Below are 24,322 nucleotides of genomic sequence, written 5' to 3' on the forward strand. Positions count from 1 at the left end.
AACTTGACCTTGCAGAGTACCCTAGTCGGGTCATTTTAGTGAGGGAGTTCGTTCAACGTGTGTGATGACAGTGAGGAAAACAGCGGTGGGCTGCGGTCCGATTCTGATTGAGCTGCGTCTCCTGTAGATTACTCATCGTCTGTGATTTATCTTGTTTCACAAAAAGTGGCAGCAGAGATAATGGCCCTCCTCTGACCCTCAAGTGCCTGCGTGGGTGTAGGAGTTGCATCCTCCTCACAACTTTTGGGTTTGTAGCATTGTCGCTGCGATGATCGCCGTCTCGGTTGTGATTCCCCTGCCAGCTGGTAAACTGAGTTGATAGGTAAGTCAGGGAAAGTGTGCTCAATCCATTCTGATGCTTCTTCTGGGGTATCAAAAAACTTAATTTTCTGTTCATAGATGATTTTCAATTATGCCGGATATTAGAGAGCGTATTTTAAATGTATTGCTTGCAGATGTTTTTTGTTTTATTTTTAAACGTCTTTATTGTTTTTTTCTTAAATTTCTTTCTTTTGCTTCTACTTACACTGTGCATGACAATAGAGAATAATCAAAAGCAACACATAATTCTGCGTTATACAGCCTCATTAGATCACTATTTAGTTCAACACTGTACATTACAGGAGCGTAATCAGGATATGTCATAGTGCTCACAAGTAAAATCAACAAGCAGTAAACCATCCCACGCTATGATTGCCTGCCACCATTCCCACCCCCATTGTTGCCAGTTCGCAAGTGAAATCACTGGTTCTTGACATTAGCATGAGGTATCCTAAACAGTGCGATGATATACAATATATATGTCGTCTGTAGATGTAATGGAGGTCAATATACAAATGTTTCAATACCCTAACAGAGGGGTTTCGCAAAAGAAAAAGAAGAGAAGAAATGGAAATGTATCAATAAAACATATACTAACTATTAAACATCTACTAACAACCTATTAAAAACAAAGAAAATAAGGGGGGGCTGCCATTATTAAATAAATGTGATAATCTTTGCTGGATTGTATGATGATCGGTGTGTTTCTACCCTTGCAGTGAAGGGGTTCGCCAGGGTGAAGCTCGGATTCGCAAGAATTCTGAGGGGCAGTAGCATGTCAGTGAATAGTCCGGTAGGAAGGGGTGAGGGGGTCTCCATTTCGGGTTACAACTATGTAGCGGCTTCCAACTGTTGGTGATTCCCATCCCCTGATACCGCGTCTCCTGTGACCCAGGGTCACCATTATGCATGTTATGTGTAAACCGCACGAGCATCGTCTTTGTCCCCATTTCCTTCGTTGTTGAAGGCTGAGAGTATAGTGTCCCAATTTTGCGCAATGGAAACTTGCGCCGCCCTGCGGTTTCCACCCTATGCAGCGCTGTGCTCTCCGCCTGAGCCCAGACCGCAAGTGATCTTTTCCAGCTAATAATTTCAGGGGGGTCTGCATGATTCCACCTCTTCGTAATTAAGCGTTTTGCAACTATCAACCCTAAGTCTATAAATCGTGATGTTACTTTGTTTTTCTTGGTCCTTACAGAAATCCCCAATATACAAACCTCCCATGTTGCCGGCAGGGATGTGGCAGTGCAGAGCGCTAGGGATGCGGTGACTTCGCGCCAGTAGCTTCGGAGGGAAGCGCAGGACCATAGCATATGCAGAAGGTCCGTATCCGGACGCCTACAGCGCGGGCATTAAGAAGTAGGTATTTTGTCGGGAGAGAGATACGCTCTGTGTAAGATGTAAGTTTGTATTAATTTGAATTTGGAGCTTCTCGGTATATGAATGGGGCTGGCCAGGACATTGTCCCATTCCTTGCCAGTCTAGGGTTCACCGCGGTCCGCTTCCCAGCGGTCACAGAGTGAGATCATCAGTTTCAGTGTGTGTGTAAGCAAGGCCGTCACCAGCCAATGTACTACATGCGACCCCGCTCCCATAACATGTAAGTACCGTATTAATAAATGCATTGAAGGTTCAGTCATTAGATCTCCACAATGAGTCGATAGGGCTCTTGTTAAAGAGGCATGCAGTAAGAACTGCCCTACTGGTAAGTCAGTGTCGTCTGCCAGAGCCTCGAATGTTAAGAGCACACCATCTACCTAAAGATCACCCAGAGTGTCTACGCCTGCCGTGCGCCAATGTGTGAGGGCCTCTTCAGAAGTGCCCGCCCTCCCTCTTGGTGTCCCTAAAAGTGGTAGTGTCGGGGCATATGGAATAGTCGCGCGGGTGAGATACAAGCTCCTCCTATAACATCTGTACGCTAATCCTAAATGCAGCTGGGACGGACGTGGGGACTTGGCCGTAGGATGAAACAAGTGACAGATTTGGGTATGAGTCCACGGCTGCTGCAGGGTCGCTGTGTCATCTAGATTGTTGCCGCTTAGCCATTTTGTTACCCATTGCAGCTGGGCAGCTATATAATATAGTTCCATGTTGGGAACTGCTAACCCCCCTAACTGGTAGGTGCATGTAGTTTCTAGAACGCGACACGGGGCCTGCCCTTATTCCATATGAAGTCTCGGGACATGCGGAAGATTTTGGTTGGGACATAGATCGGGAGATTCGAGAAGTAATATAGCAGCTTGGGAAGGACTATCATCTTCAGCAGGGTGATACGACTCATAACATTCAATGGAAGTGTTTTCCGAAACTGCACCTGGGCCTGCACCGCTGATATCGCCCTCATTAAGTTGCCTTCTAGAAAATCCTCCGGTGTCCGATAAATAAATAACCCTAGATAGCGGAAGGTGGTGGAATACCACGGGAGTTGTGAGCCATTGATGAGCACGTCTGTTTACTCCATGCGTGCATCAAAGGGGTATACTCTGAGCTTGGCCCAGTTAACCCGTAGACCAAACATCACCTCAAAGGTCTTCAACACGTTCGCAATGGACGTGGGGATGGCATCGATATCACGGACATACAACAATAAATCAACGGCATACAGGGACACAGCATGAGTCCCGTCCCCCAGCGGTATGCCCCATTCCTCACCATTGCCGCGGAGTAGCATCGCCAGCAGTTCCATGGCCAGGGAGAAGAGCAGCGGGGACAGCGGGCAACCCTGACGTGTCCCCGCCTCACTCTGATAGAATCTGCTAGGAGCTTGCCAATACGAACCCGGAAAGTAGGGCGTTGATATAGCAACTGGGCCATACTGAGGTAATGATCTCCGAGCTCATATTTGTTGAGCACTGCCGCCATGTAGGGCCATTCCAAAGAATTAAAGACCTTTTCCAAATCTAGTACCAGGCCACCAGAACGAGGCCATCTATGTAGCGCGTATTGCTGTAACCGGCGGAGATTTAGTGAGGTATTCCTGGTGGGAACGAAACCGTTCTGATCCGGATGCACCAATGTTTTCACTAATGGTGATAGCCTTCTTGCAAGTAGTGATGCAAAGATATTGTAATCCGTATTGAGAAGCGCCAGTGGGCGGTAGGACCCTAGGGATTCAGGACTCTTGTCCGGTTTCAGGAGAGATACTAAAAGAGCCTCATTTTGCGTATCAGTGAGTGCGGACATATCTAGAGCAGTCTCATACACCTTCAGCAACTGCGGTACTAATGTGTACGCATAGGCTTTATAAAATTCAGTCAGTAAACCGTCTGGTCCTGGCGACTTCCCGTTAGATAATGAGAATATGGCATCTCGTATTTCCTCCCCAGAGAGAGGAGCGTTCAAATCTTCTGCCTGCGCACGTGTGGGTTGTGGTACTTCTATCTGTTCTAGGTAGAGCTGTAACTCCAATGGCGTGGCCTGTGTCCCGAGATTTGTATAGACCCTGATAACGAGTCACAAACGTGGCATGGATATCGCGGTGTGTGTATACTGTGTTACCTGATGCCAGACATGATAGGGGATAACGACTCTTCCTGCCGGATGAGCCACGTTAGCAGCTTTCCAACTTTGTCCCCCATGTGGTGCGTCCGTGCCGAGTGTGCCGCATAATTGAGGCATCGCAGTCTTTTCAGCAATCGTGCATGTTCTTCTCTACAGTGATCTAGCTCCCTCTGGGACCCCCCGATCGCTTCTTTCTCCCGATCCGCCAGTTGCCTCTCTAAATCGGTAAGGTCTTTCTCCAGCTGCACTTTGATGCCTGCCTGTGTACCCAAGCAGTGGTCCCTAACTACCACCTTGAGGGCGTCCCACCCCACCAGCAGTGACGATGCGGTGCCCGCGTTATCGTCAAAGTACTGAGCCACGCTCGTAGCCAGGGAGTCCCGAAACAGTGCATCGAGGAGGACGTCTGGCTGAAGTTGCCACATGGGGATTGGCGGTGTCACGGCCCCCCAACCCAACTCTATTATATGCGGATTATGATCCGAGTTCGTCCGTCCCATATAGGATGACCCTAAAATGCTTGCGAGAAGATCATTGGATACCATAAAACTGTCTAGGTGCACATGGAGCCCGTGCGCCCCCAAATAATAAGAATATACCTTGTCATGCGGGTTGTGGTGGCGCCAAGCATCGGATAAGTTCCAATGTGCAGCCCATTGGTTTAGCGCCTTTGCAGCAGTGTGTGTAGTCCCTCCAGTGCCTATGCAGGTGTTGTATTTCTGACTTATGCAAATGGATCTCCTATAACAGTGCTATTTGGACATGATGACGCTTCAGATATGGTATCGGCGTGATGGACTATGGATGCCCCTCACATTCCAGGTCATTATCTTGATAGGTGCCATATCATTTGTAAGCTAGTCATAAATGCGACCTGGGCAACCCCAGCAGTGGGAGAGGAAAGAACAGTATATCTGCGTGTGACCCCAGAGTGCGTCCCCCTGTATACAATATCATCACAACTGTCCCAACTCCATCTGTGAAATGTGACATAATAAGTCAAAACAAAATAGACTTTTCACACAGACTAGTGTGTAGTAGGTAAATGCCCAAACTAAAAAAGAATACCAAAAGGGCGAATGTGCAACAGGCAATCGTCCAAACCATAAGCAAAAGCATCTAACAATCTAAGTCAGTGGGGGTGCGCTGTGCACTACAATCTTAATGTATCTAAGGGAGAAGAGGGTCTCCTCGGGTCTCCCCAGTTACTGACCAATCATGGATTTTTCAACACCGTGCCTACCAGAAAAGGCTTCCAGTCGCTCTCAATAAAACAGCAAAGAAAGACATCAATTAAAATATAACACCAAAAGTGTCTCCGAGGCGCTGTATGTCATATGAGGAATAACACTACGCTAAATAGTGGGGAAACCATTATCATAATTGACGACAGTGAAATAAAACATACAATATTATGTTACCTGCACATCTAATGATGCATGACAATGCACAATATATAACTATATACTTGCGTCTGAGAAATGGATAAGTTCAAATAGCTTAAGACAGCAGTGAGCATCAAACAATGTTATCGGCCGTCTGGGGAGTGACATCCGGCAGTGCATATGAGTCTTGCGTGGTAAGAGGGTCATCTATCAGGTCCTCAGCATCAGCATCGCTGGCCTGATCTTGCTGAGTGGAGACGGACACAGTGTCCTCTATCTGTGTTCCGCTGATACTTGCCACCGCCTGAAGAGCTCCCTGCTGTCCTTGCAGTATCTGGTCCAGATACGGGCTTTTATTTGGAGAGAGTGGTAGGTGCCTCAGCTTCTTTTCCCTAGGACAGCGACGGCGTGACATCTCGCCAGCTGTTTCGTTGCTTGCTAGACCGGGCAGGGGCTTAGCACCTGATGGAGCATACCTGTCAAGCCAATCCTCAGCCTCCTCGGAAGTGTTAAAGAAGTGCGTCTTCTCATTTGCCACAACTCTCAGGTGTGCTGGGAATAATACAGAATATTTTAAGTCGTATTGGCGGATGCGTCTCTTCACTGCCATGTACGAGTATCTCTGTTTTTGCACTTGGATGGTATAGTCAGGAAAGAACATCACTTTCTGATTGTCTACTTGGATATCATGCAATTTCTTGGTTTTCCTTGCAATATTGCGTCCCTGTCCCTATAGTTCCAACAGCCGGATCAGCAGCAGCCTGGGATTGGACCCTGACGGAAGGGGTCTGGCCGGCACCCTGTGCGCCCTCTCCACCACGAAATGCGGGGAGAGGGTTGCTTCCGGTAGGAGATCACGCATCCAAGATTCTGCCTAGGCAACAGGATTCCTTCCCTCCGGCAATCCTACCACTCGCACGTTGTTACGGTGGGCCCACCCTTCCACGTCTTCCGCCCTGTCTTCAAGAAAGTCCACTCTGTTGAGGAGTTGCTGGATATGTTTGTCCGCTTCCGCCACACAAGGTGACATCTCCGCCGTCGCGACCTCAAGCACACCGGTGGGGTCCGCCAGCTTGCGATGATCTGCGTGTAGCAGCGTTAAATCTATGACTGCTTGAGGGAGCGCTAGGGGGCGCCGGACCAACATGGCCGCTTAGTGGTGCGGCTCCGAGTGCCCGGCCCCGTCTTTCGCTGCCTGCTCCGTCCCTAGCTGCCCTGGCCGGGCTCTGACGGGCGCATCGGGGCACGGAATAGTCCCGCGTCCTTGGGGCCAAGTTTGAAGGGATCCGGTCCTCCCCGGGCACCGCCAGACGACATTGAAGCGGGCCCGGGGCGCAAACGCACCTGGAGCAGAGCCTGGAGACTGTGGCTACTTGAGCCCGCGGCGCCCACGAGGTGTCTGGGCCCCGGGCCTCCGGCGGCAAAGAGGGGGACGCTTGGTGGTGGCGATCACGGGGGGCTCTCCCCCCCCCCCCCACCCACCACGAGGCGAGAGCCACCCCCGCCTGGAAGACACAAGCCGGTGAGGGAGTGGAGCTGATTCCCGGGGGCGGCCTGACATCAGGAGATTCCCGGTGATGGCGGCGCCGTGGAGGCGGGCAGCGGGGCCCTTGGGGCGGTGCGGGGGACCTGGAGGTGGTTCCTGGGGGGGGACTGGCGCTCCTTCGCCTACCTTCCCCCCCCCCCCCCCCCTCCGTTGATGCTGCCCTTCCGAGGGTGCTTGTCCCGGCCCGCGAGGGGGCGCTGCGGGGGGTGAGGCTGTCTCCGACTATCGGGCCGCGGCTGGCGGTCAGGAGGCCTGGCTCCATCTCCCCCCCCATCCGTCCACGCCCCGGGGAGCCGCCCTGCAGCGCTTGGACACCAGCTAGGGGCGAGTGGGCACTGAGGCCCCACTGACGACGGCTCTGGCCGTGGGCAGCGGAAGGTGGCGGCGTACCACCCTGGACTCCGACGGGCCGCGGATCGGCGGCGGTCCCTGGGGGTGGCTCGGCTGGCATATCGGGCAGCGCCCCGGGAGGTGATTTGCGGGGCCTGTGCCGGCGGGCTGTCCAGGCGAGTGGAGGCCCCGACTACACGTTCTTTCTCCTGCCATCCAGTTCCCCGGTCTTGGTGGGCTCGCTGAGACCTACTGCGGAGCCCACCGGCGGGTGCGGTTGTCCCCCACTGACTGGGGTGGGGCCACCATGGGCAAGGACAGGGCCTCCAGGCCGACACCTGCGGCCACCCAAACCAGGATTGAACAATTTACGACCTCCGAGAGGGGGACTGGCCCGACCGGAGAGGCGGCATCGGCCCCTGCTACAGATCTGGCCGCCATCTTGCAGGCCGTCAACGCATCCTGCTCCTCCCTGGAGGGTATGGTAGGGGAGGTCAAGGTGGATGTTGCCCTCCTCCGACAGGACTTACGCAATGCTACCACCCGCATCTCTTGAGGCCGAATCGAGAATCTCGACTGCTGAGGATGACATCCGCCAGCAGCAGGATCAAGTACGGGAGCTCACCACCCACTCTAAAGAGCTGCATCGCCGGGCTGAGGATGCAGAAAACTGGGCGCCTGGTTTGTTGTTGAGAGGGCCCACCGCTCCTTGGCTCCTAGGCCTCCAGGGGCACCCCCCCCCCCCCCAGCTCCTTCATCCTAAAAATCCTTAACTTCAGGGACGCAATTCTCCGCGAGGCCAGACGTCCTGAAACTCTTACTTACCAGAATCATAATATCATGATCTTCCCGGATTATACTCGGGAGGTCCAGGAGCTGCGGCGGTCCTACACAGAGGTAAAACAGAAGATGCGGACTCTGGGCCTCCAGTACCAGCTTCAGTTCCCGGCCCGCCTCCGGGTCATCTTTCAACACAAAGCCATATTTTTTGATACGCCTCGAGCAGCTTGGACTTGGCTGACGGAGGAACATCCACTGCATCGATCTGGACAGGGCTCACCGACGATGAGCCGCAGGGGGCAGGCTGTGTCCAGACTGTCCAGACCCCGTCGTAGGAGGCGCACAGTGCCCCGGGGGCGCGTGGGGGGGGGAGGTGGTGGCCACACGCTCCATGGGAAGGCCGCGTCGGGCTTCTGGATCTTCACCTGCCTCCTCGGTCGCTCCTGCCAGTCCCGTTGCTGCTGACCGCCGGGCCGGATCCCCCCTGCGGCTGGGCTCTGCGGCTCCACCTGCTGCTCAAATGGACACCTCGGACCTTTCCCGCAGTCCAGTTATCTGACTCTCTCTTGCTGGAGGTGGTTTGTTGGGGGGGATGGGGAGTGGTCTACCGGGCTGCCAGTGCCAGTATTTGGACTTCCGTGCTCCACTTCAGGGATAGCTCTCGGCCAGGGCAGGGGATTTAGTCATGATCCGGTCTGTTGGGGGTCCACTAAGTGCTCAAGCCCGAGCGTTCTAGCTTGGTAGTTGTTCTTTACATTTAGGGCGACAGATGCTTCCGTTTTCGAAGTATAGGGTGGGGGGTTGGGGTTGTTTTGGGGTTGTTTCCTTCTCCTAGGGAGGATTATGTTGGCTGGAAATCTCCTCCTCATGGTTGTTGTCCTACGGCATCATTGCGGTCCTGACCTGCCCGCTGACCTGCTTTCCCGGTGTCTCTCTCCTTGGGGAGTCCCTGCACCTGCGTCCCCCCTGGATTCGTTGCTAGGGTCGCGCTCTAGGGACACCCCCCTTCCACGTGCACTGGATGCTCCTGCTTGGGGCTATGGCTGACACTACCATTCCTAAGGCTGCCATGCGTATTTTGTCGTGGAATGTCAACGGCCTTTTGGACCGTTTCAAGCGCATGGCAGTCCTTAAATAGGCGCAGCATATGGGGATTTACATCCTTCTCCTGCAGGAGACCCATCTTCTTGGCAATAAATGCCCCCTTCTTGCCCGTTACGGATACGATAGGGTGTGGCACTCGGGCTTTGCTAGGGGTTCCCGGGGAGTGGCTATCCTGCTCAGGCGGATCTTTCCCTTTGTTCCTGCTCAGGTGCATTTCGACTCCCAGGGTACGGCTGTTACAGTTTGTGGTGCTCTCGGGGGCGGCCCCTCACCCTTCTCTCCCTGTATGCGGCACCGTCCCAGTTGCAACATGTCCTCTCATACTCTGCAGACTTGCTTCCAACACTCCCGGTGGGCGCGCTCGTCTTGGGGGGGGGGATTTTAACGCTGTATACACGCCCAGCATGGATGCGACGGGCCCGATCTCCCTTGCCAGAGCTGCCCGCACGAAGCAGCTATCGAGCTGGGCCGAGGCCCAGGGCCTGTGTGATGTATGGATTGTCTGGCACCCGCAAGCCCGCCAATACACCCACACCTCGGCGGCGCACCACTCGCACGCTCGGATTGATTTAATCTTTGTCCCATCTACCGAATGCACGGGGTTCAGGATGCCCGCATTCTTCCTAGGGGCCTCTCGGACCATTCTCCGCTGCTTCTGGCCCTCGGCTCGCCTCCCTTTTCCGCCCGCCCGGTGTGGCGCTTGAATGCTTGGTTCCTTCAAGATAAGGACTTTCGGAAGTCGGTAGGAGCTGAAATTTCTAACTACTACCACCACAATGTGGGCTCTGTCTCTTCCTCGGCCGTCCTCTGGGAGGCTGGGAAGGCAACTATTAGGGGAGCGGCCAAGGGCCTCGCACAGCAACAACGCCGGAGACACCTCCAGCAGCTTACTGAGTGTGAACCGCAAGCCTTGGAGCTCGAGCGCGATCCGGAGGCTTTGAATGATGCCGGGCGGGCGCGGCGACTGGCCTTTCTGCGGGACGAGATTCGCATGCACTCCATGGGGGCGGCGAAAACTCTATGGCGCTCCTCGGTGGCTCGGGTATACGGCTGGGGGGATAGGAATGGTGCTCTTCTCCACCGGCTGGCCACGTACCCCCGGGCAAACAGGATTATCCCTGCCATTGTGGGCCCTACCGGCGAAACCCACACGGTCTCTGTGGCGGTGGCTCAGTCTTTTGCCGATTATTACTCCACGCTGTACCGAGCTCGGGCGCCCAGGATCCCCCTTATGGAGCTGCTGTAGACAGGTGGAGCGGGTCTGAAGTGCTTGGGGCGGGAGGCCGGTGAGACCCTTGACTCGCCCGTTACGGTGCAAGAAATTGACGAAGCCATTAGCCATCTGGCTCCTGGGAAAACCCCGGGTCCGGACGGCTTCCCACAGGAATACTATGCCCACTACTGTGAAACCCTCGCTCCGCAGCTTTTGGGCCTCTATGCAGAGGTGATAGAGAAGGGTTCGTTCCCATCGGAGACGGACACGGCTACGATAGTCGTTCTCCCTAAGACGCAGCCTCCATCGCTGTCCTGCTCGGACTATCGGCCGATATCTCTCATTAATACTGAGGTTAAGATATACGCTACCATCCTGGCGCAACGGTTGCGCCCGCACCTCTCTTCACTGGTCCACCCGGACCAATGTGGATTCATGCCGAACCGAGGGACTCAGCACTGCCTGCGGCGCCTGCATCTCGTCATGGCTCACCGAGGGCGCCTCTCTCCTTACCTAGCTCTGTTGCTGGTCGACTTTGAGAAGGCCTTTGATTCGGTGGGGCGGGTCTACCTTGGAGAGGTACTGGAGAGGATGGGGTTCGGTCCTCAATTTCGCGCCTTGGTCCGGGTCTTGTACGCGGCTCCACGGGCCAGGGTGTTGGTGAATGGGGCTCTATCCCGCCCGTTCCCCATCGGGCGGGGGACGCGTCAGGGTTGCCCGCTCTCGCCCCTCCTCTTTGCCTTGGCAATGGAACCCCTGGCCGTTCTGGTCCGGTCGGACCCTGCTCTTTGTGGGTGGGACTGGCCGGGCATGGCTCCTGATAAAATAGCTCTGTACGCGGATGATGTCCTCCTTTACCTCTCAGATCCAGCTATCTCCGGTCCTATTGTTCGCCGGACTCTTCACCGGTTCGGTCGGGCGTCGGGTCTCCTTCTCAACCCCAGGAAATCGGTCTTGGTTCCGCTGCATCCGTCCAGAGATTGCTTCGACTGGCAGTCCGATATTCCCCTCCGGAGACTTTCTTTTAAGTATTTGGGGATCTGGGTCACCCTTCTGCCGGAGCTCTGCTGGGCTCTCAACGTGGCTCCTGTGGTCAACAAGGCCAGATCAGACCTGGCGAGGTGGCAATCGCTCCCATTGAATCCACTGGGGCGGATTGCCCTCTACAAGATGATGATCCTTCCCAAGTTCCTGTACATGCTGCAGAACACGCCCTGCTCTTTCTCTCGCCCTTGGTTCCGGGACTTGGATAGTATGGCGACCAAGTTTCTCTGGGGTGGCTGTAGGGCCCGTCTGGCCCTGAGCCGGTGCCGGATTCCGTCATATGACGGAGGTCTGAGCATGACCAACCTTTATTTGTATTATCTTGCAACGCGGCTCCTGGTGGTCCATGATTGGTACTCGGGCGGGTGGGACGATCCGGCCTACAGGCTGGAGGTACAGCTGATGGGGTTCCCCTCCATTCAAAATATGCTCTACGGGGCGATGGTTCCTCGGTCGCTCCCGGACGTTGTACGGGCCCCTTTCTTGGCTTGGCGTGCTGCTCTACGACATACCCGGTGGTCGGGTAAATTGACCCGTGTTACACCGCTGTGGCATGGCACTTGGCTGCGGAAGGTCGCGGGTTTGGAAGGGTTTCGAGCGTGGGATCTCCTAGGGATTTCTTGTTTAGGCGATCTGTGGCGGGGGAGTCACATGTGCTCCTTCCAGGAGCTCCGAGAGCGTTTCTCGTTGTGCCCCTCACAGTTTTACAAATATCTCCAGCTGCGTCACGCGATTCAATCTCATGTCCCTCTAGATTCAAGGATCCCGGATCATAGCCCACCCGAAGCTCAGGTGATGATGGGGTTTCTGGGGAAGGGGGGAATCTCCCGTATGTACCGTACCCTGGTCAATAACACCCCAATGGACTGGGATGACATGAATCTGCGCTGGGAGGCCTGGGTGGGACCACTGGACAGAGTTGCGTGGAGGGGCGCCCTTATGGCACCCAGGACGATCACCTCATCGGCCAGGCTGCGGCTCATTCAGCTTTATTACTTGCATACCGCCTATCTGACCCCGGAACGCCTCCACCGTGCGGGTCTTTCTCCAGATGCCTCATGTGCACGTTGTGGGGCAGACCCGGTGGATTTTTTCCACATGGTGTGGACCTGCCCGCGTCTGGGAGCCTACTGGGGCGCGATTGAGACTGAACTAACTGAGACACTGGGGTGGGAGGTCCCCCATGATCCTAAACTGGCCCTGCTGGGGATAACGGACGGTTTGGACGGTTCCCGTAATGAGAAATTTTTCCTAACTACTGCTCTGGTAGTGGCAAAAAGAGATATTGCTGCCGCCAGGAAGCGGACCGACCCACCCAAATGTGCTGCATGGAGAAGGGGGGTGGACTGGTGCGCGACGCAGGAGCGCATGCTGTATTCGGTGCGGGGCTGTCCCAAAAAGTTTAGCAGAATATGGGGGAAGTAGCTAGGGGGTATTATCTAGGGGCGTCGATGCGGGTGGAGGGAGTGAGGTGGTCGGGGAGGGGATGGGAGGTCTTGATATTGAATGTCGATGAACATAGTAGATGTCTTTTTGATGCCAGTTCGTTTGGACGGTTGTACATGTATTTACGTGTGTTCTTTTTCAAAATAAAAATTTGCCTATCAAAAATCTATGACTGCTTTATCTATTTTCCTTTCCAAGGCTGTGCGGGTGTGATTCAAGGTTTCCCCCAATTTTTCCACAGCGGCCAGGACCGCATCTAGTTTACCGGACATGCTGGCTTGTGATTCCACTCCTGCCATCTTACCCATCTTGGCTGTTGTCTGCGGAGGCGGGCCGTTGTGTCAGGCACGTTTATTTTCAGTTGCCTGCCCCGCGACATCGACCTAGGGCTAGTATCTCACTGTCTGACAACCAACTTGGTAGCCGCAATACATGGAGGCCCTTCCACTACGTCCCAGAGGCCATCTCCGGCCGAAACACACCTAGCGGCTACTGCTGTGTCCCCAGGTACGCGCCTCTCCGCAGCTGCCAAAACACAGGCCTCTATTGTATCCAGGCCGTGAGGATACTACTCCACTATGCAGTAGGATCAGCTCTGGGACCAGTCATCTGGGGCTAGATCACAAGTGCTCCTCCAATGCGAGTGCGCCCCCAGGTCTCCCAACCAGGCAGGCGTAGGACAGTAGTGCTATGATTGCCTCTCCACAGATTCCAGGGGCACCGCTACATATGCAATCACCGCAAGCAAGGCTCAATCGCGATCATATGCATCTGCCGCTCTGCACTCCCAAGTCCCCGCCAGTAGAAGTCGCGAAGCCCGGCCACAGGGGACACCACACCAGTGCAAAGTTCAATGGGGCCCCAGAGCCATAGAGATCTTACCTCAAATGGGGGCCTCTAGCGTGGGAGCTCGCCTGGAGGGGTCCAGATAGTCCTTAGCACCAGTCACCAACGCTCATCCGGTTCCAGCCTCAATCAGGGCCTCGCGCTGACCTCCCGCTCTTACCTCTGTCAGATGCGCAGGGGGTTGGATCGTCTATACCAGCAGGGGGGCCGGCGGCGGGGTAGTAAGCATTGGGCGGCAGTCCCCTTAGTAGCGGGGCTGAGGCAGGGCAGAGAGCAGTCACCACAGCTCAGCCGGTGGTAGTTTGCGCAAAGCGCGCCACTGTGTAAGGTGTAACGGGGGAGATCAATCTCTGAATCCACGCGAGTGGCTGTGCCTGCTCAATATTTTCCTCACCAGGCTCCAGGGTAGGCCACCAGTTCCAATGTGGAAGCCCCCATTCAGACACCCCGGTATCCTCAGCGGGGGCCTAGGGTAGCGGCTGCAGTCTGCGGGGTAAGGTAGTGTTCCAGCGGTGCAGTGGTGGTAGATTAGTGCGGCCTGTGTGGGGAGCAGCCAACAGGGTCCACGTGGTAATTGCGCCAGAGTCTGGGACGCGGCGTGCAGGTGGAACAGTCTGTGTGTCTCTGTGACGCAGCCTGGCTCTGATTGTTGCCGGCAGCCTTGGGCTAATCACTTGAGTCTTTGGCTCTGCAGCTGTCTGGCTAGGGTGCACAAAAGGGCTTGGGGCGCTGTGTGTACACAGCAGCGCGGAGCTGCCCTGGTTTCGTGCATCAGCGTCCCTGCCATACAACTGCGCCACTCGGTTTGGCCTTGTGGGCGGAGCTCATCCGCGGGCTTGCGTGGTCCTCGTTCCCAGCTTGCTGCAAGCTCGCTCGGCGTGTCGCAGAGCCGAGAGCCACGGCGCTGCGCATGGTCTTCAATGTGCACAAAAATTCACGACGGAGCTTCAATGGATGCCTGAGTGCTTCGCCACCACCTTGCATCCACCACGGAGTATTGTATGCGGAGAAATGTGGCCAGAACAGGGAGCCCCCGACGGAGCTTTACCCGAGCACGTCTGCCACCATTGCTGGCTTAGCCAGGCCCCCCGTATTGCTTGCAGATGTTGCTTAAGTCCATGATATTGTGCCCTTTGCTTCTGCACTTGGAGTGTGTTCTCCGGGAAAAAGGATATACGTGTATTATCTTTTGTGATTGGTGCTTTTTCCCTTGCCACTTGCAATATCTGTTAACGATCTCGGTAATTGAGCAATCTGGACACGATGGGGTAACCCGGCATGCCCGGTATTTTTCTCCGCGCAGGGATCCTGTGGGCTCTCTCGATGCAGAAAGTATCAGTCAGACGTCCTGGTGGCATGAAGGATTTGAGCCATGTTTCTATGTAGAGTGTCGCATTGTGACCCTCTGAGTTCTCCGGTAAGCCTATTATACACACATTATTTAGACGAGACCGTCCCTCTGCATCATCTACTCATTCTTGTAGAGTTGCAATCTGATGCCGCATCTGTTCCAGTTCGTTTGTTTGTTCCTTTTGCTTCAAGAGTAGTTCTTGATTTACTGCTTTATTGGCCGTCACCTTCTCAGCGAGTCTTTTGTGGTCATCCCTGATTATAGCAACTTCCGTTGTAAGGGCGCCCAGTTGTTCCGTGACTGCCAGGTTTCTTACAGAATGAGGTCCAGTTGTGCCCCCTCCGCGTAGGGGGGAACCACTTCGGTGGTGTGGTAGCCGAGGCAGCGCCGGAATCTTCTGTATCCTGATTCTTGATTCATTTGTGCACTGCATTTTTGTTTTTTCCTTTTCCCCTTTGTTTCTATGATGATGACTGGAGCAGGGTTATCGAATTCGACTTTGTGGGCAAGTTGTCGTCCAGTTAAGCCTAACTGGAAAATCTGGTACTTATTTTATATATACAGCTGGCACTTCACCTCAGTGGGACTCTCTTTTGGCCTCTTCAAGATGTGCATTCTCTGTGCGTTTTACAGGAGCACAAAAGACACTTCGGGAGCGTCGTCCACACCACAGCGGTCCACCACGCAGAAGCGGAGATCGCCCAGACACCAGGGCGCAGGACTCCCCCTCCACACAGCCTCCTGTTTTACACCAGATCTCCTTACCTTAGAGTCTGAGCATGGGCCTCCGCTAACAGTATGAGGGGCCAATAGTCCTGTCCTTGTGCTCCATATATGCCGCTGTCACTCAGCTTCCTCCAGTTTCTGCAGCGCCCAGCGGGGACTCGAGATTTCCAGCTCCATCAGAATCGCCCAAGGGTGTCAAATAGTTCCCTCTGGCCTCAATTGCCTGAATCAACACCATGGTAGTCCCCAGTAAAGCTGTGCATCACTGTGCTTATTAGGCCATAGTGATGAGATGGGAACTGCTCGAGCGAAAACCGGCACCCCAGTGTCTGCTCCAGCCGGTCCGCTGCGGAACCACTTAACTTCAGGTGCTGCGCAGTTAGGTCCGGACTCGGCGCGACATCGGAGGTACAGGGCGCTCCACACCTCTCTACGTGCTTTGGGGTTGCAGATCCACGTCTCGCAAAGGTCCGGACTCGGCGCGACATCGGAGGTACAGGCCGCTCCACACCTCTCTACATGCTTTGGGGTTGCAGATCCACGTCTCGCAATCGCTCCCCGCTGGGGACACGGCAGCTCTGGTGCTCAACCAAGGTTCCTACTTAAGGGCCCCACGGAACCGCGTAGCGGTAGGTGTCCGCGATATCTTCCTAGCCATGGTGCAGCCAGTCCCGGCCCAGCCCTGCTCATCTCGTGTTGTTCTCCCGATGGGTGCTCAATGGGGTAGTAGACATTCCCCATCCCCGTAACCGCCAGGGAGAGAATGCCAGAGTGCTACGGATCCTCTTGCACTCGCGAAGCTGTTTGCTCTCCTCCTTTAGGATCGTACAGGATCGTACAGGAGCTGCCATCTTGCGTAGAGACAAGCCGTTGCATACTTTCCCCATATCACAATCGGACTCCGGCTAGGCATCACTCCTCGGCGTTGTTTGGGTCCCCAGTATCTCCGACACCTTTTCCAGTATTTTTGGGAAGCGGATGTCGCCTTCAGGTGAATGTTAAGGTGCAGACGGAGGACCGAGAGCCGGGAGCCCAGTAGCTACACAACCGCCATGTACGGCGGTTTGCCGCGCCCCCCAAAATATAGTGGGTGGGATAGAAGAGTGAAGGATTTAGACTTTTTTGGGGGGAGGTCATAGCAGTAAGAGGAGGCTTGGGATCAGTAAAAACAGATGTGGAGGGAAGAGTTTAGAAAGGCTTGTTTTTGGGGATCGGTTTAGTAAAAGAGGTGTCAGATAATGCAAGGAGGGGTAGTGTAGGGGAGAGTCTAGAGAGGGTTATTTTGGGGATCATAGTAGTGGTATGGGGTTTGGGATGAATGAGAAAGTGGATGTAGAGAATATATTGATAGAGGTATAGGGTGAGAAATAGGGTAGTGCATTGAAAAGAGTAGTAAAAAGAGGTTTGAGATGAGTCCGAGAGTCGAGGTAGAAGATACATTGAGAGAAGTATAGGGTGAGAAATGGGGTAGTGCATTGTATGCTTTTTATTAGAAAAGTTATACATACATATACCCAAATACATGGAAGGTATATAGATGCATAAAGGAAGTAAGTATATGTAGATTAAATATGCCTTGGGGGTAACTAATCTCCACCTCTACTACCTGGCCACGAGGCTCATCGTAATCCACGACTGGTTCGCCGGCAGCTGGTCCGACCCGGCGTACCGGGTGGAACTCAGGGCAATGGACTTTGTGCAGATCCAAGCGTAGCTGTACGGAAGCCCCGTGCTGCAGGCTCTGCCCCCAATCACTAGGACAGTGCTTATGGCCTGGCGTACAGCCCTCCGACATGTAAGATGGGACCGGAAACTCACCAAACAGACGCCCCTGTGGAGTGGAACCTGGTTGCGAGAGGTTTCATCCCTCCAGGACTTCTGTCGTTGCGATCTCGCCGGGATCTCGTTACTCAGAGACGTCTGGGTGGGGGACCATATCAGATCTTTTGCAGACCTACAACAACGCCATTCCCTCCTTCCCTCCCAATTTTACAGGTACTTACAACTCAGGCATGCACTCCACACACACATTCCGTCTCCCACCTCTCTTCTGGAATTTAGCCCCTCGGAGGCCCAGGTGATGATGGGGAACCTAGGCAAAGGGGGGGTGTCACGGAGTTACCGATCCCTGGTGAACAATGGCCCGTATCCCTTGATCGGCTCCGAGCCCGCTGGGAGGGGTGGTTGGGCCCCCTGGAGGAGGTGGATTGGAGAGACGCCCTTATGCCCACCAAGACCTTGACAACCTCCTCCAAGTTGCGTCTCGTCCAACTCTACTACCTCCATACGGCATACCTTACTCCAGCACGTCTGCACAGCGCCCACATGCGACTCTCCCGGGCTTGCACGTGTTGCACTCACGCTTCCGCAGATTTGTACCACGTGGTTTGGCAGTGTCCTGCTCTGGCGCGGTTCTGGAGAGGGGTGGAGCTTGAGCTCACACGGGCCCTTGGGTGGGAGGTTCGCCACGACCCATTACGCTTGCTCTTGGGGGTGTTTGATGGCCTCTATGGATCCAGGGCCGATAAGCGATTCCTGGGAACGGTGTTGGCGGTGGCGAAGCGGGATATAGCAGTGCTTTGGTCCCAGGCCAAGTCACCTACTGTGAGGAAATGGAGGCGGGGAGTGGACTGGTGTGGGGCCCAGGAGGAGCCCCTCTTCGAGGCCCAGGGATGCCCCGAACTATTTGGCAAGGTATGGGGAAAATGGTTTAACCTATTACCCGCATAAAGGGTTTGAATGTTTTGTGTACTTGTATTTCTGTAAACATATGATGTATTCATCCCACCTGTGCCTGGTGAGTTCCAGCCGGCTTTTCTCGAATGTAATTCATCTCAATAATGTGCTTGATTTGCTACCGATGTATTTTGTTTTGAAAAACACCAATAAATTTGATTATCAAAAAAAATATATGCCTTAGATAAACTCTGGTTTTCAAGTGTTGTGTGTATATATATATATATATATATATATATATATATTCATATATATATATATATATATATATATATATTCATATATATATATATATATATATATATATTCATATATTTATTTTTTTATAAACACTATTATTCTTCATGTTTATACAAAGCAATAACATACATAGGTACAAGTCTATAATACAAATAAATACTTGTATACAGAGGGATATGATGTATATTTCTGTTTACGTATGGTGCTTATGTGAGGAAGAGAAGATGGCGGCCAGACGGTGAGGACCTCTAGGAAGGAGCTCCTGAGGCTGGAGATTACTCAAACAAGATAAAATGCCCGTTTAGCCCCAGATCCCAAATACTTTATCGCGGATCCAGTCTCGAACCATTAGCCCCCACTAAGGAACATATTCAGTGCGAAGACTTACCTCCCAGGATCGTGACTCTGTGAGAGAGATCGAGAGAGGTGCGTCTGCAGTTCGCTTGTCGTCCCCCGCTTCGGTGGTGGATACCACATTTTGAGTTGAGGTAGGACCTGGTGGCTCCGCCGATCGGTGGGAGCCTTGCCGTCTGGAGCTGCCGACTGGGCTTTGTCCTGGAGCCCGGTCGGTCACTGGCCTGAAGGTCTGGACCCCACTACCCCCTCCACCCCCCTCCTCTGAAACACGACGCAACACCCTCGATCAACTCAGTTGGCGTCTCCATCTGCCTCCCCCAGACCGATGGGACTCGGGTAAGGCGTGTTTCTGCTGGCGAGAGGCCACTGCGGGTCTCCCGGTGAAGGACATCATGATCTTAAATTTAGCCAACAAATACCCTGTATTTGAGTGGGTCACAATTCAGAATTGTGCAGAGTTCACCACACCAGGTAATTACTGGGTTCAATAAAGCCCACACCGTTCGTTAATTTTTGGCAGGTAAAATCTGCCAGAATGTAACAAGGTAAACAATATAGTATTTAATGTGACACGTGGACTTTGGTGCCGTAAGCTTAAAAGTCTCCATTATATTCCCAAATAACTATGGATATGTGGTATTTATCACACCCGATAAATTCTGAAACCCGGTTTATTCCGATTTTTTAGGCTCCATAAATAACACCTTCCTTAAGGGGCACTCCTAAACTGGGGGTAATTTTTTTAACATGGCTTTTGGATGATTAGATTATATTGTGTACCACTTATTTGGGGGAGCATGTATACAGAGAGTTTCCATGGTCCATCCGGGAGAGAACAAAGGATTGGACCACATTTCTTCTGGACACACACAGGATAATATCTAGGATTTTACAGAGTGTTCTGAGGGTGGCAATGAAATTGCCCATGTATCCATAGAAAGGGACTTGTCCTTTCACATCCCAAGCCTTTTAATAGAGGAGGAGGGGATGGGTGGATTGTCCAAACATTGGCCAGTCTGTAGGTGGTTGGGGGTTGGGTCAATTTCCCAGAATCATCAGCTCAGTTTTTTCCTGTTCAGTTTTAAGCAGCAGTTCCCCATCCAACTGAATGCTTTTTCAGAGCAGCCTTTTTCAGGGGCGAGGGAGAGAACCAGTTGTGCATCGTCAGCATATGATAATATTAGCATCCAAAACTCCTGAACAATATCTGCCAGTGGGCACATGTACAGATTAAAAAGTGTGAGGCTGAGGGCCGAACCCTGCAGTACACCACACTTCAATGAAGGACGTCAGAGTAGCATGAATTCTCTCAAATTTGGAAAGATCTGTTCTTCAAAGAGGAGGTGAGCCAATTAAAAGTGGAGCTCTTTATTCCGGCTTTACCCATTCTGTACGTAAGTGTCTCATGGTCAACTGTGTTGAACGCTGCATCCAAATGCAGATCAAAGTCTCCAGCCACAATCTGTTTACTACATTAGTAAATCATTTCATCCTACGAGGCACTGTGCATTTCAGATAACTGCATCAATAGGGAAACATTTAATTAGAATGCTGAAGATACCAGATTAACCAAATCAATTTAAAAATGGGAACATAAAAGTGAGCATAATGAGCCATAAGGTTCATGAGCCATTTATGGTACTGCGAGCATTGCCAAAGCCAATAGATCAGACCTCAACCTGCTCACGCATGTAGACACAGGAATGGACACGTTTGCGTGCGTTAGCACATTCAATCCAGACGTATCAGTTTTGACATTGCTTGTGTATGATTGTATGATTGTTCTATATCCATGGTGGCAGGGAATTCTGGCATAGTTAGCCATGAAGCAACACTAATGTTAAAGACATGTAAAATAATAATGTTGGTGTTTTCCTAAATAATTCAGCTCCAGTGTTTCCGTCTGCATTATAATTCCACAAAATTTACCTCTGAATGAATGACCAAAGGCTGGCCCTGGTTTTTCAAGCGCAGAAATAATGCACCTCTCTCCACAAGACAACATACCCTTAGCATGAAGAGAGACAACATAAGGATAACGCTACCCTGGGGAAAAAGAGGCATAGATAGCGAGACAACATTAGGTAAGGTGAGGTCCTCATATCAGTATGACTGAGCACATCACAGGATGTTTACAAGTACTCAATAGACCGGATTTCTTTACCCGAAAGAACAGAACACATTTGAATCCTATCTGTAACTGTCATTTAGCTCACCAAGCCCTGAATGGTGCTTGCCAGGGTGAGGTAAAGGAAGCGCTGCAACTAGCCTCCAACTACCAGAAAATGGCCAGATAACCAAAAGTGGATGAAGCTCCTTTTGCGTGAGACTTTGTTCTAGAACACCAAATGGTGAGTAGTAGTAGGAAAAGGGTGGGAATTCCATAAGGGTATGAACTTGGACTAAAGTGGAGGTAGCCCATCAAACTGCGGTTGCCATGTGTCCTCCTCCATCATTGCTGTCCTTTTAGCAGGTACTGCCTGTCATAACCCAGAGGTGAAACCAGTTACAAATCTCACTGGCTGAGCTCTGCAGCCCCTCCTGCACTGGCCCAATCTCTAATTACTCATCTACAGAGATTTCAGGCTTGGGTATGTGTTTGTGCCACTGCAGCTGCATGCTTAGCAGCTTGGGGAAGGATGTTCTAACTCCCAGTAGTGTAATTCCTTAATGCTTTACTGTAGGCCTGACCCCTGGAGAACTCTGAATCTGAGGCTGATTCCTGACACTTATTTTCAGGACTTAGTGTTTCTCTTTGCATTCATCAACCTTTTCCAATCCATATTATTTCTAATTGGCATTTTGCTCCATCCACAAAATTCTCAAGTACTTCACTTCTTTTTGTATAATATCATGAATAGTTGTCTTTCTAAATATAGTTGGTCGAGGCATATGAGCTGTAGATCATATGCGTTAGCATAGATCGCCATCTGGTGTTGGGTTCGGATATTTGCACTTTCTTTTTCTTCGGAGAAGTCTTTGTAGTCACGAGGTAGGTGACTCCTCCCTATGGGCGTCCGCAGGGGGGGGCAAGGAGGGGCGCTTGCCTCCCTCTGGATCGCAGGTCTGTCCAGTGCAGGCAATACAGGTGGTTAGAATAAACACAACCCATCTTCAAGCGCGGTACAAGGTGACAGTGGCGGCAGACCGGGAGTAGTAGAGGGCAAGCTTTCTATTCCTGGCCAATGAAGAAACATCACTTCCGGTGACATCCGTGCAAGGTCTGTGGTGCAAAGCCCCAGAGGAACCTGTGGGGCGAGGGGCAGGCGCACAGAGAGAGAGAAGGGGAGATTATTGTCGTCTCGAAAGGGAATGTGTTTATGTGTATTGCATAGTGTTCGTGTCTTCGTGATTTGCGTATAATTGTGAGTCAGCGCAAGTGCATCTCTTTGAATGTGTGCATCAATTGCCTTCTCTGTGTGAGCGCGTCTATTATTGTCTTCACTCAGTGTGTCTTTTTGGGTTATGTGAGTGCGCCTCTGCATGTGTGCGCGCGCGCATCTGCGCGTTGTGTGTGCAGGTGATGCCTGACTGCACTTGCATTTGCTCTGTGAGTAGTGTGCTTCTGTGTGTATCTTCTTGGTGTGCGTCTGTATGTGCTGTTATCGTATTCTGAGTGCATGGAATAATACCTGAGAGTCCTTCTACAAGGGCGGGAAGTCTCACCAGAGAACTGTTTCCATAAAATGCAAGGCACCAATTAGTTTCAATAGATTCCCTCCCGTAGACAGGCAGTGCCTTGTTGGCTGTACGTGCCTGTTAAAGACCTATAAGAGAAATAACAACCCTGGCGTAAACTCAGATCCTGCCGCAATGCATTATTTGGAAGAAATGTGCAGTGGCTCTGCGTCTTTTACTCTCACCTGCCACGCCTTGTTCGAGTCTCCACCCTACCTCCCATGCGTTGTGCAGACATTTTATTCTAGCAGATCGGTGTCTCTATCTCTCAGTACACCCTGTTTTGCTGTCTCTCACTCACTTTCTCGCGCTCTCTTTCCCAGTGCCTCTCTCTCTCTCTCTCTCTCTCTCTCTCTCTCTCCAAATCTCACTCTACCATCCTCCCTCTTTCGCTCTTAATTTACCAGTCCACCCATTTCTCCCGATCTCTCTCTTTCCTTTCCCTCTCACTTTATCTCTCACGTTTCCCTATCCCTTGTCTCCTCATATCTCTCTGCCCTCTTTCTGTCTCTCTCACCTTACCCACCCCCTTGTTGTTTCATCCCTCTCTCACCCTCTCTCTCTATCTCTCTTATCTAGTGACGTGGATGATGTGGCCGGGTGGCAACCACAACGCGGGCAGCCGGGCGCCAATATGTTTTTTTGTAACGTTGGCAGTGTTGCCAGATTGGGTTATTTCCCGCACAAATGGGCGACATTTTTCCCATTTGTGCGGGGAAAAGACCCATGTGGCACAAAATGATACAAGTAGTTGCTTTAAGGCACGAGGGGATGCGCCTTACGGTAACTACTTGTGTCATTATTGACAGTCCCCACAGTGGTGTTTGTCTGCAGGGCCGTCAATATTATGAGCGCGAGAAAGCGCTTGCAATGACGGCCCTGCTTGATAAGCGGGAAAACTGCTGCAGATCGTCAAGAGAGAAGGTCTGGGCCTGGCTACTCCCACAGCTTGAAGTAAACATAACCTCGGAACTTTTCTGTCTAGCTCCTCACTTGCTGAAAACCATGACTCCCAAGAACTGGCTTCCCTCTCTTTCCTCTCCTTTGCTTCATTTGTTCACGTTTGAAATGGATCTAAAAAGGAAGTAATACTTTTGCTGGAAATGCCTTTTTCTGACATTTTTCTATTCAAAACTAACTAAAGCAAGACAGAGTAGTCACAAAGTGGCCAGCTTGGTTTTATTCACACCCAAACACATTAGCACCACTTTGCAGACTTTCCCAGTGAAGCACTACTTTCATTTTTTCTCATTTTTGAATAGCATTGTTTTCCTCAGGTGGGGAAGTTCACCATTCCTGGAGGTAAAGCGATATCTTGTTGATGCGTGGTGTAGAAAATGTTTACTGTGAACCTTATCAACTGTTTTCCTTATATAAGTTTATAAAATGTGTACTGTAGCTTTATGTTCATGGATGTGTTCTTTTAAAACCATGCTCCTTTTGTTTTGTAAGGATTTAAGCAATGGACATTGAAACGGGTCCCTTCTGGGCCCTGTAGTCATGTCCATTGCTTTTCAGGCAAAAACCCTCGTTGATTTCTGAATAGTGAGTGCACAAGGGCCATTACTGAAACTATATTGACGTTCTTGCTTTTGGAGTTGGTTTACACCTTTTAGATACAAAATGCTGCTCAAATTAGCAATCAGATTACAACATGTTTTGCTTATTTTTGGTATCCTCAAAGTGTCGGCATGATAGGTTGTTTATTTAATTGGGGA

General features: G+C 52.0%; 1 protein-coding gene across 2 annotated transcripts in view; it reads left to right on the plus strand.

Annotated features, from left to right (window-relative positions):
• The window catches only part of MOV10L1 (Mov10 like RNA helicase 1), a 772,466-nt gene that overhangs the window by 225,198 nt on the left and 522,946 nt on the right, over nucleotides 1–24,322 (plus strand). The gene's annotated exons all lie outside the window — the stretch shown is intronic.

Source organism: Triturus cristatus, chromosome 4_1, assembly GCF_964204655.1.
Source record: "Triturus cristatus chromosome 4_1, aTriCri1.1, whole genome shotgun sequence".
Taxonomy (NCBI): Eukaryota; Metazoa; Chordata; class Amphibia; order Caudata; family Salamandridae; genus Triturus; species Triturus cristatus.